The following is a 17,076-nucleotide window of genomic DNA, read 5'->3' as shown; positions in this document are numbered from 1 at the left end:
AAAGATCCATTTCCCAAAAAAGGACACATTTCTCCTATTGGGTCCAAAGGACCCCAAAAAGTCCCAACGTATCCCAAGAATATGATCATTTCCTTTATAGGTCCCAAAAGACCCCAAATAGTCCCATAGTATCCCAAAAATGACTATCTCCCATTATAGGTCCCAAAGGACCTCAAAGTATCCCTAAAAGGACCATCTCCCCTTATAGGTTTCAAAAAAACCCTAAATGGTCTAAAAGTTTCTGAAAAAAAAGATCCATTTCCCAAAAAAGGACACATTTCTCCTATTGGGTCCAAAGGACCCCAAATAGTCCCAACGTATCCCAAGAATAGGATAATTTTTTTATAGGTCCCAAAATACCCCAAATAGTCCCATAGTATCCCAAAAATTACTATCTCCCATCATAGGTCCCAAAGGACCTCAAAGTATCCCTAAAAGGACCATCTTCCCTTTAGGTTTCGGAAAAAAACCCAAATTGTCCAAAAGTTTCTGAAAAAAAAAGATAAATTTCCCAAAAAAGGACCAATTTCCCCTATGGGGTCCTTTTGGACCCCAAATAGTCCCAACGTATCCCAAGAATAGGATCATTTCCTTTATAGGTCCCAAAAGACCCCAAATAGTCCCATAGTATCCCATAGTATCCCAATAGGTAAGATATTATGATTTATTAATGTAACAAAAGGAGCTATGAACAAAAATACTAGAGCTAATAGAAAAACAAACAAAGGACGCTAGCATGAGAGCTAGGAATACATATAGAAAAACTAAACTGGCACGAAGGCACACAAAAAGGAAAAACTAAATATTTAGCATGAGACCTAAGAATGAAACAAATGTGTAGCATGGGAGCTTGCGAGGATAATAACGAGTTGTGTGTAAGCAAATTAGCATAGCAGTTGCATGAGAGCAAATTTGGACCCCAGAATGAACAACAAAAGGAGGCAGGCTTATATAGGGAAGTAATCAAATGTGACAGGTGTGCGGGAACCGGGAGTAGCAGCTGAAACTAATGAGAAACCATAGAAACGGACTAAACAGGAACTAAGCAGGTGGAACGACGGAGTGACACAAAAACTGGAACAATAAACAATAATATGTAGCGATCCGAAAAGCGGATCTCAACATCAAACACTGAATCCCCGCTTTGCAAGAAGTGCTTAGCTTTTGCTCCTTTTAGCCCGAGGGTCAGCAACTTGGGCTCTTTAGCACCGCCCTAGTGGCTCCCTGGAGCTTTTTAAAAGAAATGGAAGAAAAATGAGGGAACATATATTTGTTGTTTTAATAATATTTCTGTAGGAGGACAAACGTGACAGACATCTTCCTAATTGTTAGAAAGTCCACTGTTGAATATGTTTGTGTTCATACTTTACTGATGTATTTGGCCAGCGCCGTAAGGTCCTATCAATTTTGACGGCCCTTTAACTCACCGCAGTTGGTTTACGCCGCTGCCACAGAAAGACGTGCTTCATGCCACTCCTTCTTTGTCTCTTTTTCTCCACCAAACGTTTTATGCTGTGCGTGAATACACAAAGGTGAGCTTTATTGACTTGGCCAACAATCGATGCTAACAAGCTATTTAGGCTAGCTGTCTTTACATATTGCATCATTATGCCTCTTTGCAGGTATATTTGAGTTCATTTAATTTCTTTTATTTAAGTCCTCTGTGTATTTGATCTATATTTGCATGTCTCGTGACACATTATGTATTATTGTTCCAGACCACAGCAAAACGTTGCCCAGCTGGCACAGATTGTAATAAATCCATTGGAAGAAGACAACCTGTTCTTCACTTAAACTTGGGCACACTCATCTATACCTTTGGCGGTTTTAAGCCGGTGAAACACTAGAGGGGGTGGGGGGGTCTGCGGACCTGCAGCGAAGCGGGGTGTGCCAGGACCGGCTGCGAGATCAGCGACAGGTGCGTAGACAGCCCACCTGGGCCTCCTTGTCTAATCATCTGTCGCTCTGTTAAAAAGGCAGCAGCCGGGGAGGAGAGGAGAGTTGGAGTGGAGCACGAACGAGAGCGAGAGAGAGACTGACACGGACAAAACATATAATTGCTGAATAGCCCAAGAAGGAAGATTTATTGCAATATAAACACTATTGTAAACCTTGTCATGTCCATAATTGGTGGAAACAAGACATCTTCCACACCCTTATTATAACGCTTACATAAGGCTTTTAACGTTTTGCGGCTCCAGACAGATTTGTTTTTTTTGTATTTTTGGTCCAACATGGCATCTTTCAACAAGATTGTTTCTAAAATGCATAAGCTTCATAAACAAACCAATCCTTAAAGGCCTACTGAAATGAGATTTTCTTATTTAAACGGGGATAGCAGGTCCATTCTATATGTCATACTTGATCATTTTGCCATATTGCCATATTTTTGCTGAAAGAATTTAGTAGAGAACATCCACGATAAAGTTTGCAACTTTTGGTCGCTAATAAAAAAGCCTTGCCTTTACCGGAAGTCGCAGACGCTGACATCACCGGTGTGAGGGCTCCTGTTTATAATGGGAGCCTCCAGCATCAAGAGCTAGTCGTACCAAGAAAGCAACAATTTCCCCATTAATTTGAGCGAGGATGGAAGATTCATGGATGAGGAAATTGATAGTGAAGGACTGGAAAAAAAAAAGGGGATTGCATTGGGAGCGATTCAGATGTTTTTAGACACATTTACTAGGATAATTCTGGGAAATCCCTTATCTGTCTATTGTGTTGCTAGTGTTTTAGTGAGATTAAGTAGTACCTGATAGTCGGAGGGGTGTGTCCACGGGTGTCTTGACGCCAGAGTCTCTGAGGGAAGTCACGGCAGCTGCACGGACGGCGCAAGCTCCGCAGATCTCCGGTAAGAGGCGACTTTTTACCACAATTTTCTCACCGAAACCTGCCGGTTGACAAGTGGTCGGGATCCATGTTCGCTTGACCGCTCTGATCCATAGTAAAGCTTCACCTCCGGGAATTTCAAACAAGGAATCACCGTGTCTTTGTGTGGCTAAAGTCTAAGGCTTCCCAGCTCCATCTTTCTACTTGGACTTCTCCATTATTAATTGAACAAATTGCAAAAGATTCAGCAACACAGATCTCCAAAATACTGTGTATGTCATGCCTGTAATTCAGTTTTAAGTTTGATCACGTTTGTCTTGTTTTTGGACTCTTGTTTCCCGTTTTACACTTCCTGGTTTTGTTTGTTTCAATAGTAACTTATTGGTTTCCACCTGGTCTCCAAGTCACGCCCAGCCCTCAGTCCCACACCTGTTTCTAATCATCATAGCTGCTATTTATACCATGCTGTTTCTGTCCTCGTCCTGGTAACTTTACTATTTGCTTTCTGCCTTCATGTGCCTGCTATTGCATTGCCTACATATGCTACTCATTCTCCATTCCCACGATCACCTGCCACGCACCTTGCTATTCTTGCCTTTGGTCACAGTAAGTGTTTTGTTTTAGTTGTTTATAGTCATGCCATCTAGTTGTTTATGTTCATAGTTCATTCATGCCATCGTGCAAGTGCTTTTGTTTCCTGTTTGTATTTTGTAGTCTAGTAATATACCTCCTTGTGAGCGCCCTTTGTTTTGATTATTTTTGTATTTAGTGTATTAATAAATGATCATGTACCTGAATTCACGCCTGGCTCGTCCTGTAATCCCTCTGTGTCGAAGGAGCAAAACAAATCCATGTCTAGGTGTGACAGTCTAATTGCGTGATGAAAAGAGACGACTTTTAGCCGCAAGTGGTGCTGGGCTAATATGTCCCCTCCAACCAATAACGTCACAAACACGCGTCATCATTCCGCGACGTTTTCAACAGGAAACTCTGCAGGAAATTTAAAAATTGCAATTTAGTAAACTAAAAAGGCCGTATTGGCATGTGTTGCAATGTTAATATTTCATCATTGATATATAAACTATCAGACTGCGTGGTGGGTAGTAGTGGGTTTCAGTAGGCCTTTAACCCGTATGTTCTTTACAAGTGTATGTCAACTTTTTGACCACGACTGCACAAAGTCTCGTGTTGCACAATTAAAGGGGAACATTATCACCAGACCTATGTAAGCATCAATATATACCTTGATGTTGCAGAAAAAAAGACCATATGTTTTTTTTAACCGATTTCCGAACTCTAAATGGGTGAATTCTGGCGAATTAAACGCCTTTCTATTTATCGCTCTCGGAGCGATGACGTCAGAACGTGACGTCACCTAGGTAGTCAAGACCATTTTCTCCACCACATTACACGCAGCAAGTCAAATCAGCTCTGTTTTTTTCAGTTTGTTCGACTGTTTCCAGTACCTTGGCGACATCATGCCTCGCCAGTGTGTTGTCGAGGCACGGATTCAAGTTGATTTACTTAGAATGTGCATCGATTAGCACAGCATGCTAATCGATGCTAACATGCTATTTAGGCTAGCTGTACATACATATTGCATCATTATGCCTCATTTGTAGCTATATTTTTATCCGGCCTTTCCCTCCACACACATTTAATGCCAAACAAACACATACCAATCGACGGATTTAAGTTGCTCCAGTGTCAAGAGATACGAAAGTCCCTCGTTTGTTTTTTACCGGCGATGCTACGACAGATACGGCAAGAATGTCTGGAAATCCTGCGACACTCAAAGCAGATGCATTCAAATGATAAATGGGTTGTACTTGTATAGCGTTTTTTTACCTTCAAGGTACTCAAAGCGCTTTGACACTACTTCCACATTTACCCATTCACACACACATTCACACACTGATGGAGGGAGCTGCCATGCAAGGCACAAACCAGCACCCATCAGGAGCAAGGGTGAAGTGTCTTGCTCAGGACACAATGGATGTGACAAGGTTGGTACTAGGTGGGATTTGAACCAGGGACCCTCGGGTTGAGCACGGCCACTTTTCCACTGCGCCACGCATTCCCAACGATAAAGTCAGCGAAATCACAAAGGTGAGTTTTGTTGATGTTATTGACTTATGTGCTAATCAAGACATATTTGGTCGCGGCATGACTGCCAGCTAATGGATGCTAACATGCTATTTAGGCTAGCTGTATGTACATTTGTAGCTGTATTTGCATCCAGCGTGTCCTTCCACCCACATTTAATGCCAAACAAACACTTACCAATCGACGGATTTAAGTTGATCCAGTGTCACAAGATGCGAAACTTCCGATCGTTGGTCTGCACATTTTACCGGCGATGCTAAGGCAAACATGGCCGAATAGCGTCAGTAACTTCAGTTTTTTCTTCAATTTTGTTTTCGCTATCTGCCTCCATACTCCAACCATCCGTTTCAATACATGCGCAATCTGTTGAATCGCTTAAGCCGCTGAAATCAGAGTCTAAATCCGAGCTAATGTCGCTATATTTTGCTGTGCTAACCACCATCTGTTTGTATTCGCATCGCTATGTGACGTCACAGGCAAATGGACAGTGGCTTTGCAGATAGCGAAAATAAGGCACTTTAAAGCTTTTTTTAGGGATATTCCGGTAGGGGTAAAATTTTGAAAAAAACTTCGAAATATAAAATAAGCCTCTGAGAACTGATTTTTATTGGTTTTAACTCTTCTGAAATTGTGATATGTTCCCCTTTAAGCGTGTTTCTGGAAATATCACGCAGATAATAACCCAGCACAAGTGAAGTGAATGATATTTATATAGCGCATTTTCTCTATTGAATCAAAGCGCTTTACATAGTGAAACCCAATATTTAAGTTACATTTAAACCAGTGTGGGTGGCACTGGGAGCAGGTGGGTAAAGTGTCTTGCCCAAGGACACAACAGCAGTGACTAGGTTGGCGGAAGCGGGAATCGAACCTGCAACCCTCAAGTTGCTGGCACAGCCGCTCTACCAACCGAGTTTTTCTCCCGTCTAACTTTCCCTGCCTCATTAAGGCAACTAATGACTCACGGAGTTTCATTAGGTGTGATGGCGGTCACTCCTTTAACGAGACACTCTTTAGAACTTGCAAGTATCCTCAGAGGCTGCAGCTGTGGCGATCACCCGAGAGGTAAAGCACGTAGCGGTCCCCTCCCCAGGTGTTTCTGCCCTGTTAGTTACTCCAAAGTTAGCGGCTGTCCTCCCAGCGTTTTTAAGTGTCCAGCCAAAAAAAAAGCCGCTCGCCTTCCAGCGCCACTCATCCGTCATTGCTGGCTCCGGTCCGTCCTGCCCTCAGGCCGTCCACCGGAGATCCTCCGCTTCGCCAGCCTCAAAAGCCACAGGATGTCCGGTCGGGGATACTTCATCAGGCTGCTCCTCCGACCTCCATGCCGTCAGCCTCCGGGCTCCTGCTTTGTCCGAAACCTCGCTTCTTTATACCTCCGACACTTTGCCGCTCAACCAACTTTCCGGTATTTTGCTGCTTTTTTTTTTATGAAATCCTTGAACTGGACATCAGTCACAGTTTGCTGCAGTCGTGGCTCAGCCGGTCCAGCCCGGCTCATTTTAGACTGTGAATCAAGCTCTTTTCTAAAGCAGCACACTAAATCACCGGCTAACAAAGAGACAATAGAAAAGATTCATCATGAGGCAATTTGCCCAGAAATGTACTGTCTTCGTCTTTTCAGCTCCATCACACCATTTGCCTGCTTTCACTGGGAGGATTATTGTCCAAAATCTATGTGCACATACCTTTTTTTAACCACGCGTGTAAGCACATCTACCTGCAAATGTTCTAATTTGTGTGTCTGTCTTTAGATTTGTGTGTGTGTAAAAACAATCTGTGTCGCGATTTGTGTGTCTGTCTTTAGATTTGTGTGTGTGTGTGTGTAAAAACATTCTGTGTTCGCGTTGCGATTTGTGTTTGTGTTTAAATTTGGGTGTGTAAAATCAATCCAAGTATGTGTTGCGGTTTGTGTGTCTGTCTTTAGATTGTTGTTGTGTAAAAACAATCGGTGTACATGTTGTGAATTGTGTGTTGTTTTTTTACACACTACAGACACACACACACACACACACACACATTTAAAGACAGGCACACAAATCGCAACACATACACCATTTTTTTTACACACACAAATCTAAAGACAGACACAAAAATTGCAACCCATCTACCTACAAATGTTTTAATTTGTGTGTGTGTAAAAACAATCTGAGTCGCGATTTGTGTGTCTGTCTTTAGATTGTCTCTGGTGTGTAAAAACAATCCGTGTCTGTGTTGCGAATTGTGTGTCCACCTTTAGATTTGTGTGTGTGTAAAAACAATCTGTGTCGCGATTTGTATGTCTGTCTTTAGATTTGTGTGTGTGTGTATGTAAAAACAATCTGTGTTCGCGTTGCGATTTGTGTTTGTGTTTAAATTTGGGTGTGTAAAATCAATCCATGTATGTGTTGCGGTTTGTGTGTCTGTCTTTAGATTGTTGTTGGTGTGTAAAAACAATCTGTGTCCATGTTGTGAATTGTGTGACCTTTTTTTTACACACTACAGACACACACACACACACACACACACACACACACACACACACACACACACATTTAAAGACAGGCACACACATCGCAACACATACACCATTTTTTTTACACACACAAATCTAAAGACAGACACAAAAATTGCAACACATCAACCTACAAATGTTTTAATTTGTGTGTGTGTAAAAACAATCTGTGTTGCGATTTGTGTGTCTGTCTTTAGATTGTCTCTGGTGTGTAAAAACAATCTGTGTCTGTGTTGCGAATTGTGTGTCTGTCTTTAGATTTGTCTGTGTGTGTGTGTGTGTGTGTAAAAACAATCTGTGTTCGCGTTGCGATTTGTGTTTGTGTTTAAATTTGTGTGTGTAAAATCGATCCATGTATGTGTTGCGGTTTGTGTGTCTGTCTTTAGATCGTTGTTGTTGTGTAAAAACAATCTGTGTCCATGTTGTGAATTGTGTGTCGTTTTTTTACACACTACACACACACAAACAAATTTAAAGACAGACACACAAATCGCAACACATACACAATTTTTTTACACGCACAAATCTAAAGACAAACACACAAATCGCAACACATCTACCTGCAAATGTTCTTATTTGTGTGTCTGTCTTTAGATTTGTGTGTGTGTAAAAACAATCTTTGTCGTGATTTGTGTGTCTGTCTTTAGATTGTTGTTGGTGTGTAAAAATAAACAATCTGTGTACGTGTTACGAATTGTGTGTCTGTCTTTAGATTTTGGTGTGTGTGTGTAAAAACAATCTGTGTACGTGTTGCGATTTGTGTGTCCGCCTTTAGATTTGTGTGTGTGTAAAAAAACATGTGTCTGTGTTGCGAAATGTGTGTCCGCCTTTAGATTTGTGTGTTTGTAAAAAAACACGTGTCTGTGTTGCGAAATGTGTGTCTCTTTAGATTTGTGTGTGTGCAAAAACAACCTGTGTCCGTGATGCGAATTGTGCATGTCTTTAGATGTGTGTGTGTTTGTAAAAACAATCCGTGTTCGTGTTGCAATATGTGTTTGTGTTTAAACGTGTATGTGTAAAAAAAATGTGTGTACGTGTAGCGATTTGTGAGTCTGTCTTTAGATTTGTGTGTTTGTGTGAAAACAATACGTGTGTATATTTTGCGATTTGTGTGTCTGTCTTTAGATTTGTATGTGTGTAAAAAAATCTGTGTCTAGGTGTTGCAATTTGTGTGTCTGTCTTTAGATTTGCGGATGTGTAAAAACAATATGTTTTAGTGTTGCAAATTGTGTATCTTTAGATTTGTGTGTGTGTGTAAAAACAACCTGTCTCCGTAATGTGAATTGTGTGTGTGTATGTGTGTGTGTGTGTGTGTGTGTGTGTGTGTGTGTGTGTGTGTGTAAAAACAATGTGTTCGTGTTGGGATTTGTTTTTGTGTTTAAAATTGTGTGTGTGTAAAAACAATCCGTGTATGTGTTGCGATTTGTGTGTCTGTCTTTAGATTTATGGGTGGGTAGAACAATCTGTGTTCGTGTTGGGATTTGTGTCTGTCTTTAGATGTGTGTGCATCTAAAAATAACCTGTCTCCGTAATGCAAATTGTGTGTCTGTCTTTAGATGTGTGTGTGTGTGTGTAAAAATAATGTGTGTATGTGTTGTGATTTGTGTCCGTATGTGCATGTAAAAGCAATTTTTGTTTGTGTTGCAAATTGTATGTCTGTTTTTAGATGTATGTGTGAAAACACTCTGTGTGTATGTGTTACAATTTGTGTGTCTTTATTTAGATTTGTGTGTGTGAAAACAATTCATGTCCATGTTGCTAATTGTGTGTCTGTTTTTAGATTTGTGTACGTGTAAATATCTGTGTCCGTGTTGCAAATTGTGTGTCTGTCTTTAGATATGTGTGTAAAAACAACCTGTGTCCGTAATGCAAATTGTGCTTCCGTCTTTAGATGTGTGTGTGTAAAACCAATTTGTGTCCGTGTTGCGATGTGTCCGTCTTTAGATTTGTGTGCATGTAAATACAATTTGTGTCCGTGTTGCGAATTGTGTGTCTGTCTTTAGATTTGTGTGTGTGTGTGTGTGTAAAAATTGTGTGTACATGTTGTGATTTGTGTATGTCTTTAGACTTGTGTGTGTGTAAGAACAATGTATATCCGTGATGCGAATTGTGCGTCTCTTTAGATTTGTGGGCGTGTAAAAACATTCCGTGTATGTGTTGCAATTTGTGTTTCTTTATTTAGATTTGTGCCTGTGTAAGAACAATACATGTTTGTGTTGAGTTTTGTGTCTGTCTTTAGATTTGTGTGTGTGTATGTGTATAAACCATGTGTGTTCGTGTTGTGATTTGTGTTTATATTTGTGCGTGTGTAAAAAATGTGTTTGTGTTGCTAATTTTGAGTCTCTTTAGATGTGTGTGTGTGTGTAAAAACCATGTGTGTTTGTGTTGCGATTTGTGTTTATATTTGTGCGTGTGTAAAAAAATGTCTTTGTGTTGCTAATTTTGAGTCTCTTTAGATTTGTGTGTGTAAAAACAATGTATGTGCACATGTTGTGTGTGTCTGTGGTGCAAATTGTATGTCTGTTTTTAGATTTATGTGTGTGTAAAAAACTATGTATGTGTTGCGATTTGTTCGTCTTCATTCAGATTTGTGTGTGCGGAAGAACAATGCAAGTCCGTGTTGCGAATTGTGTCTGTCTTTAGATTTGTGTCTGTGTAAAAACAATCTGTGTGTACGTGTTGCGATTTGTGTCCGTCTTTAGATTTGTGTATGTGTGTGTGTAAAAACAATGTGTGTCCGTGTTGCAAATTATGTGTCTGTTTTTAGATTTATGTGAGTAAAAACACTGTGTGTGTATGTGTTGCGATTTGTGTGTCTTTATTTAGATTTGTGTTTGTGGAAGAACAATGTATGTCCGTGTTGCGAATTGTTTGTGTCTGTTTTTAAATTCGTGTATGTGTAAAAACAATGTGTCCTTGTTGCCAATTGTGTGTCCGTCTTTAGATTTCAATCAGTCAATAAAATCAATCAATCAATGTTTATTTATATAGCCCTAAATCACAAGTGTCTCAAAGGGCTGCACAAACCACGACATCCTCAGTAGAGCCCAGATTTGTGTATGTTTGAAAACAACCTGTGTCCGTAATGCGAATTGTGTGTCTGTCTTTAGATTTGTGTGTGTGTAGAAACAATCTGTGTTCGTGTTGCGATATTTGTCTGTCTTTAGATTTGTGTGTGTGTAAGAACAATGCATGTCCGTGTTGTGAATTGTGTGTCTCTTTGGATTTGTGCGTGTGTAAAAACACTTCGTGTGTATGTGTTGCGATTTGTGTGTATTTAATTAGATTTGTGTCTGTGTAATAATTTATATTTGTGTTGTGAATTGTGTGTCTGTCTTTAGATTTGTGTGTACAAACAATCTGTGTGCGTGTTGCGATTTGTGTATAAATTTGTGTGTACGGAAAAACAATCTGTGTTTTTGTTGGTAATTTTGAGTCCCTTTAGATTTGTGTATGTAAAAACACTTTGCGGTTACATGTTGTGATTTGTGTGTGTCCAAATACTATGTGTCCGTGTTGCCAATTTTGTGTCCGTCCCTAGATTTGGGCGTGCATACAAACAATCTGTGTGTATGTGTTGCGATTTGTGTCTGTCTTTAGATTTGTGTGCGTGTAAACACGCGTTGCGAATTGTCTGTCTGTTTTTAGATTTGTGTGTGTTTATGAACAATCTGTGTATACGTGTTGCGAATTGTGTGCCTGTCTTTACATTTGTGTGTGTGTAAAAACAACGTGTGTCCGTGTTGCAAATTTTGAGTCTCTTTAGATTTGTGTGTGTAAAAACTGTGTGTGTGTTGCGATGTGTGTGTCTTTATTTTATATTTGTGTGTGTGAAAGAACATTGCATGTCCGTGTTGCAAATTGTGTGTCTGTCTTTAGATTTGTGTGAGTGTGTAAAAACAATGTGTGTCCTTGTTGCAAATTGTGTGTCTGTTTTTGGTTTATGTGAGTAAAAAAACTTGAATGTGTTGCGATTTGTGTGTCTTTATTTTAGATTTGTGCGTGTGGAACAACATTGCATGTCCGTGCTGCGAATTGTGTGTCTGTCTTTAGATTTGTGTGTGCGTAAAAACAATCTGTGGATCGGTGTGTCTGTCTTTAGATTTTTGTGTGTGTGTGTTTAAAAATAATCTGTGTTGCAATTTGTGCGTCTGTCTTTACATTTATGCCTGTTATCTGTTTTATAATTTTCAATTGTGCTCAAAATAATTATAATTTTTTTTTCAATTTCGATCCTTAAATTTTGAAAAAAAACAAAAAAAGTGTTTATTTCATTCTTTTATGTTTTGCTTTTATTTTGAAAAATGACCTAATGCAGGGGTGTCAAACTCAAATACAGAGTGGGCCAAAATTTAAAACTGAACAAAGCCGCGGGCCGAGGTTGAACAAATTAATCCTTTAATAGGGATTCAAACAAGTTTTGCATTGAATATTGACCAAGCAAGGCTTATATAACTTTATAGTAACATGCAAAATCGAGTTTTAAATAATAATAATTAAAAAATATCAATGGCATATCAAATAAAATACAAATACAGATTGAATGCCTCTTTTCGGCGGCGGGTTTGAGTTGGGGCGAGGTTTGGTGGTAGCGGGGGTGTGATGCAAGGGGTTCTGGGTATTTGTTCAGTTGTGTTTATGTTGTATTACGGTGCGGATTTTCTCCCGAAATGTGTTTGTCATTCTTGTTTGCTGTGGGTACACAGTTTGGCGTATATTTGTAACAGTGTTAAAGTTGTTTATACGGCCACCCTCAGTGTGACCTGTATGGCTGTTGACCAAGTATGCCTTGCATACACTTGTGTGTGTGTATGAGCCGCATATATTATGTGAATGGGCCGGCATGCTGTTTGTATGGAGGAAAAGCAGACGTGGCGACATGTAGAGAACACAAAAGGCAGTGCTTTTACGGCCCGCCCCCAATATTATTTTCCGGGTGGAAGTCGGAAGAAATTAGGGAGGGGCACTGAACTTCGGGAGTCTCCCGGGAAAATCAGGTGGGTTGACGAGTATGAGTATTAGTGGTGAATGCGGTGTTACAGCGGCGGGCCAGCTCTAATGTTAATTTGATAAAGTGAAGTGAAGTATATTTATATAGCGCTTTTCTCTATCAATCAATCAATCAATGTTTACTTATATAGCCCTAAATCACTAGTGTCTCAAAGGGCTGCACAAACCACCACGACATCCTCGGTAGGCCCACATAAGGGCAAGGAAAACTCACACCCAGTGGGACATTGGTGACAATAATGACCCAGTGGGACGTCGGTGACAATGATGACTATGAGAACCTTGGAGAGGAGGAAAGCAATGGATGTCGAGCGGGCCTAACATGATACTGTGAAAGTTCAATCCACAATGGATCCAACACAGTCGCGAGAGTCTAGTCCAAACCGGATCCAACACAGCAGCGAGAGTCCCGTTCACAGCGGAGCCAGCAGGAAACCATCCCAAGCGGAGGCGGATCAGCAGCGCAGAGATGTCCCCAGCCGATACACAGGCAAGCAGTACATGGCCACCGGATCGGACCGGACCCCCTCCACAAGGGAGAGTGGGACATAGAAGAAAAAGAAAAGAAACGGCAGATCAACTGGTCTAAAAAGGGAGTCTATTTAAAGGCTAGAGTATACAAAGGAGTTTTAAGGTGAGACTTAAATGACTCTAGTGACTCAAAGCACTTTACATACTGAAACGCAATATCTAAGTTACATTTAAACCAGTGTGGGTGGCACTGGGAGCAGGTGGGTAAAGTGTCTTGTCCAAGGACACAACGGCAGTAACTAGGATGGCGGAAGCGGGGATCGAACCTGCAACCCTCAAGTTGCTGGCACGGCCACTCTACCAAGGGCCAAATGAAATTAAACGGCGGGCCAAATTTGGCCCGCGGGCCAGAGTTTGACACCCATGACCTAACGCATGATACAGAACACATATTTAGATGACTATTCCTAAGCGGAATAGTCATCTATTGACTATCAGGAGAGTCATTGGAGGAATCCAGAAATAAATGCAAACAAATAAGAGAGAGTCTTTTGTAGTATAGCTCGGTTGGTCAAGTGGTTGTGCCAGCAACTTAAAATTAAAGTTAAAGTCCCAATGATTGTCACACACATACTAGATGTGGCGAAATTATTCTCTGCATTTGACCCATCACCCTTGATCACCCCCTGGGAGGTGACTTGGAGGGTTCCAGGTTCCATCCCAGCTTCTGCCATGCAAGTCACTACTGTTGTGTCCTTGGGCAAGACACTTTACCCACCTGCTCCCAGTGCCACCCGCACTGGTTTAAAAGGCCTACTGAAATGAGATTTTCTTATTTTAACGGAGATAGCAGGTCCGTTCTTGTCACGTGTGGGTCGCATTTTAATGCGGGATCGTTCCTCCAACGCAAACTTAGACACTCCGGACTACAACGTAAAGGTAAGAATGATTTAATAACAAAAACAGATGAAAAGAAACACGTGGCGAAAGCACAGAAGCTAATGCTAACACTAGCACAGGATCAGGTAACAAGAAATCTAGTAAATACCAACGAAACAGTTGCATACCGCAAACAAGGGACCAAGACCGACTGACTGGACAAGGCAGGCTTAAATAAGAAAGTAATTAACAAAAACAGGTGTGCGTCTGGAACCCGCAGCAGGTGAAATTAATACGTTACCATGGCGACCAAACTAACTCACAAAAGGTACACAAACAACAAAGGGAGTCCAAACTAACAGAAAATAACTGAACTAAACATGATCCAGGCCACGGATCATGACAGTTTTATGTGTCATACTTGATCATTTCGCGATATTGCCATATTTTTGCTGAAAGGATTCAGTAGAGAACATCCACGATAAATTTTGCAACTTTTGGTCGCTAATAAAAAAGCCCTGCCTTTACCTCACATATTCACATTGTTTTTAATGGGAGCCTCCGACAAAAAGAGCTATTCGGACCGAGAAAACGACAATTTCCTCAATTTGAGCGAGGATGAAAGATTTGTGGCTGAGAATATTGATAGCGAAGGACTAGAATTTGCCTCATTCCTGTGAGATTCAGATGTTTTTAGACACATTTACTAGGATAATTCGTCTAGCATTAAACGATTACCGTTGGTACAAAATGCGGCTGCTAGACTTTTGACAAGAACAAGAAAATTTGATCACATTACGCCTGTACTGGCTCACCTGCACTGGCTTCCTGTGCACTTAAGATGTGACTTTAAGGTTTTACTACTTACGTACAAAATACTACACGGTCTAGCTCCATCCTATCTTGCCGATTGTATTGTACCATATGTCCCGGCAAGAAATCTGCGTTCAAAGGACTCCGGCTTATTAGTGATTCCTAAAGCCCAAAAAAAGTCTGCGGGCTATAGAGCGTTTTCCGTTCGGGCTCCAGTACTCTGGAATGCCCTCCCGGTAACAGTTCAAGATGCTACCTCAGTAGAAGCATTTAAGTCTCACCTTAAAACTCATTTGTATACTCTAGCCTTTAGATAGACGTTTTAGACCAGTTGATCTGCCGCTTCTTTTCTTTTTCTCTTCTGTGCCCCCCTCCCTTGCGGACGGGGTCCGGTCCGATGACCATGGATGAAGTACTGGCTGTCCAGAGTCGGGACCCAGGATGGACCGCTCGCCTGTGTATCGGTTGGGGACATCTCTACGATGCTGATCCGACTCCGCTTGGGATGGTTTCCTGTGGACGGGACTCTCGCTGCTGTCTTGGATCCGCTTTGAACTGAACTCTCGCGGCTGTGTTGGAGCCACTATGGATTGAACTTTCACAGTATCATGTTAGACCCGCTCGACATCCATTGCTTTCGGTCCCCTAGAGAGGGGGGGGGGGGGGGGGGGGGGTCCTCTCCAAGGTTCTCATAGTCATCATTGTCAATGGCGTCCCACCGGGTGTGAGTTCTCCTTGCCCTTATGTGGGTTCTTCCGAGGATGTCGTAGTCGTAGTGGTTTGTACAGTCCTTTGAGACATTTGTGATTTAGGGCAATATAACATTGATTGATTGATTGATTGATTGATAATTCTGGGAAATCCCTTATCTTTCTATTGTGTTGCGCGTATTTTAGTTATATAGTACCTGATAGTCGGAGGTGTGTGTCCACAGGTGTCTTGACGCCAGTCTCTGAGGGAATTAGTCACAGCAGCAGCAGCACGACAGAAGTTCCGCTGATCTCCGGTAAGAGGCGACTTTTTACCACAATTTTCTCACCGAAACCTGCCGGTCGACAAGTGGTCGGGATCCGTGTTCGCTTGACCGCGCTGATCCATAGTAAAGCTTCACCTCCGGGAATTTTAAACAAAGAATCACCCTGTGTTTGTGTGGCTAAAGGCTAAAGCTTCCCAACACCATCTTTCTACTTTGACTTCTCCATTATTAATTGAACAAAGTTTTCAACAAGAAACTCCGCGGGAAATTTAAAATTGTAATTTAGTAAACTAATGTTAATATTTCATCATTGATGTATAAACTATCAGACTGCGTGGTGGGTAGTAGCGGGTTCCAGTAGGCCTTTACATACAACTTGAATATTGGGTTTCATTATATAAAGCGCTTTGAGTCGCTAGAGAAAAGCGCTATATAAATATAATTCACTTCACTTGCTGCAATTACGCGACACAGGCGACGCTTAAGTGGATTTTTGTTCTTCTTCTAAGTGACGTCAGCTGCTGATTTGCACCTTTCCAGCATGAACTGATCAGAGCGAGGCGCGCCTTCCTATTCCAGCGTCTCGTTAAACCCCGGCGTATAAACGTTATGGAAAGGTGACAGGTTGCCTCTCAATGCAAATCACTCTCCGTCTGCTGCTCAGCCGCCGACGCCGCGGCGTATTGGCAAGTGAGACGGGCGGGTCGATGAGAATTTTAACTGCATTTTAAAACGGGTAATGGCGGCCTTTATGCGCGTCATTGTCACTTAACCAAAAGTCAGGGCTCCCGAGCGCCGCCATCCATCACCCGCCCGCCTGACACGTTCCTGCCTTTGCCAAACTGATTCACTTAAGCTCGGTTTGTTTGTTTGCGCTCAAAGTCACTTTCGTTTATGACTGAAAGGAACAGGAGCGGTTCTCTTTGTTTCCTCAAAGCAACTCCGTTCACCTTATTATGCTGAATAGTTAGCTTTTCTTTTTTTTTTTTTTGCACAGGAAGTTGTACTGTGCCTTGTTTTATGACTCCATTAAAAGACGTTCCTTCTGTAGACGAGGACAGTAAAAGTTTAATTAAAAGAAAGAGGAGCTGCGATGTAACATTTAAGAGTAAGACTTGCCGGAGGCAATTTTTGCCATAAGGTTTTAATGATCGGGACGGTTGACTTAAGTTATTTCCTGTTACGCAACCCCTTATCGTGGATTTGTTAGTTTTTGCCTCATTCCTGTGAGAATTCTGCGTGGGACTGAGGTATTAAGGAGCGGGGGGTTGGTTTGATTTAAACAAGACTTGCTGCAGCGAGCTCAAACAACCACCAGGTAGTATCTGTGAGCATATGACATCATCTCTTTCTCTTTAGGACCTCTATCAGGTCGATAGTTCATTCTTCACTCACGCTTTAAGTAATTATATTATTTATTAAATAATTAAATCATTTGCCTCTAAAACTGTTGTAAGTACACCTCTGGATAACATTGTATTGTAATTAACGTCACAGAAAA

At 41.4% G+C, this 17,076-nt stretch overlaps 1 long non-coding RNA gene across 1 annotated transcript in view; it reads right to left on the bottom strand.

The window, feature by feature from the left end:
* Positions 1-2,151: 2,151 nt before the first annotated feature.
* LOC133542368 (uncharacterized) overlaps positions 2,152-17,076 on the bottom strand; it is a 59,694-nt gene continuing 44,769 nt past the window's right edge. The window contains exons 2-3 of the long non-coding RNA XR_009804138.1: positions 2,753-2,956; positions 2,152-2,624 (exon numbers count right to left, since the gene is read on the bottom strand). This is a non-coding gene — a long non-coding RNA (uncharacterized LOC133542368). The remainder of the gene's footprint in view (positions 2,625-2,752; positions 2,957-17,076) is intronic.

Source organism: Nerophis ophidion, linkage group LG24, assembly GCF_033978795.1.
Source record: "Nerophis ophidion isolate RoL-2023_Sa linkage group LG24, RoL_Noph_v1.0, whole genome shotgun sequence".
In the NCBI taxonomy this organism is placed as follows: domain Eukaryota; kingdom Metazoa; phylum Chordata; class Actinopteri; order Syngnathiformes; family Syngnathidae; genus Nerophis; species Nerophis ophidion.
The sequence above is the reverse complement of the archived record's forward strand: the minus strand, read 5'-3'. Positions and strand labels throughout refer to the sequence as shown.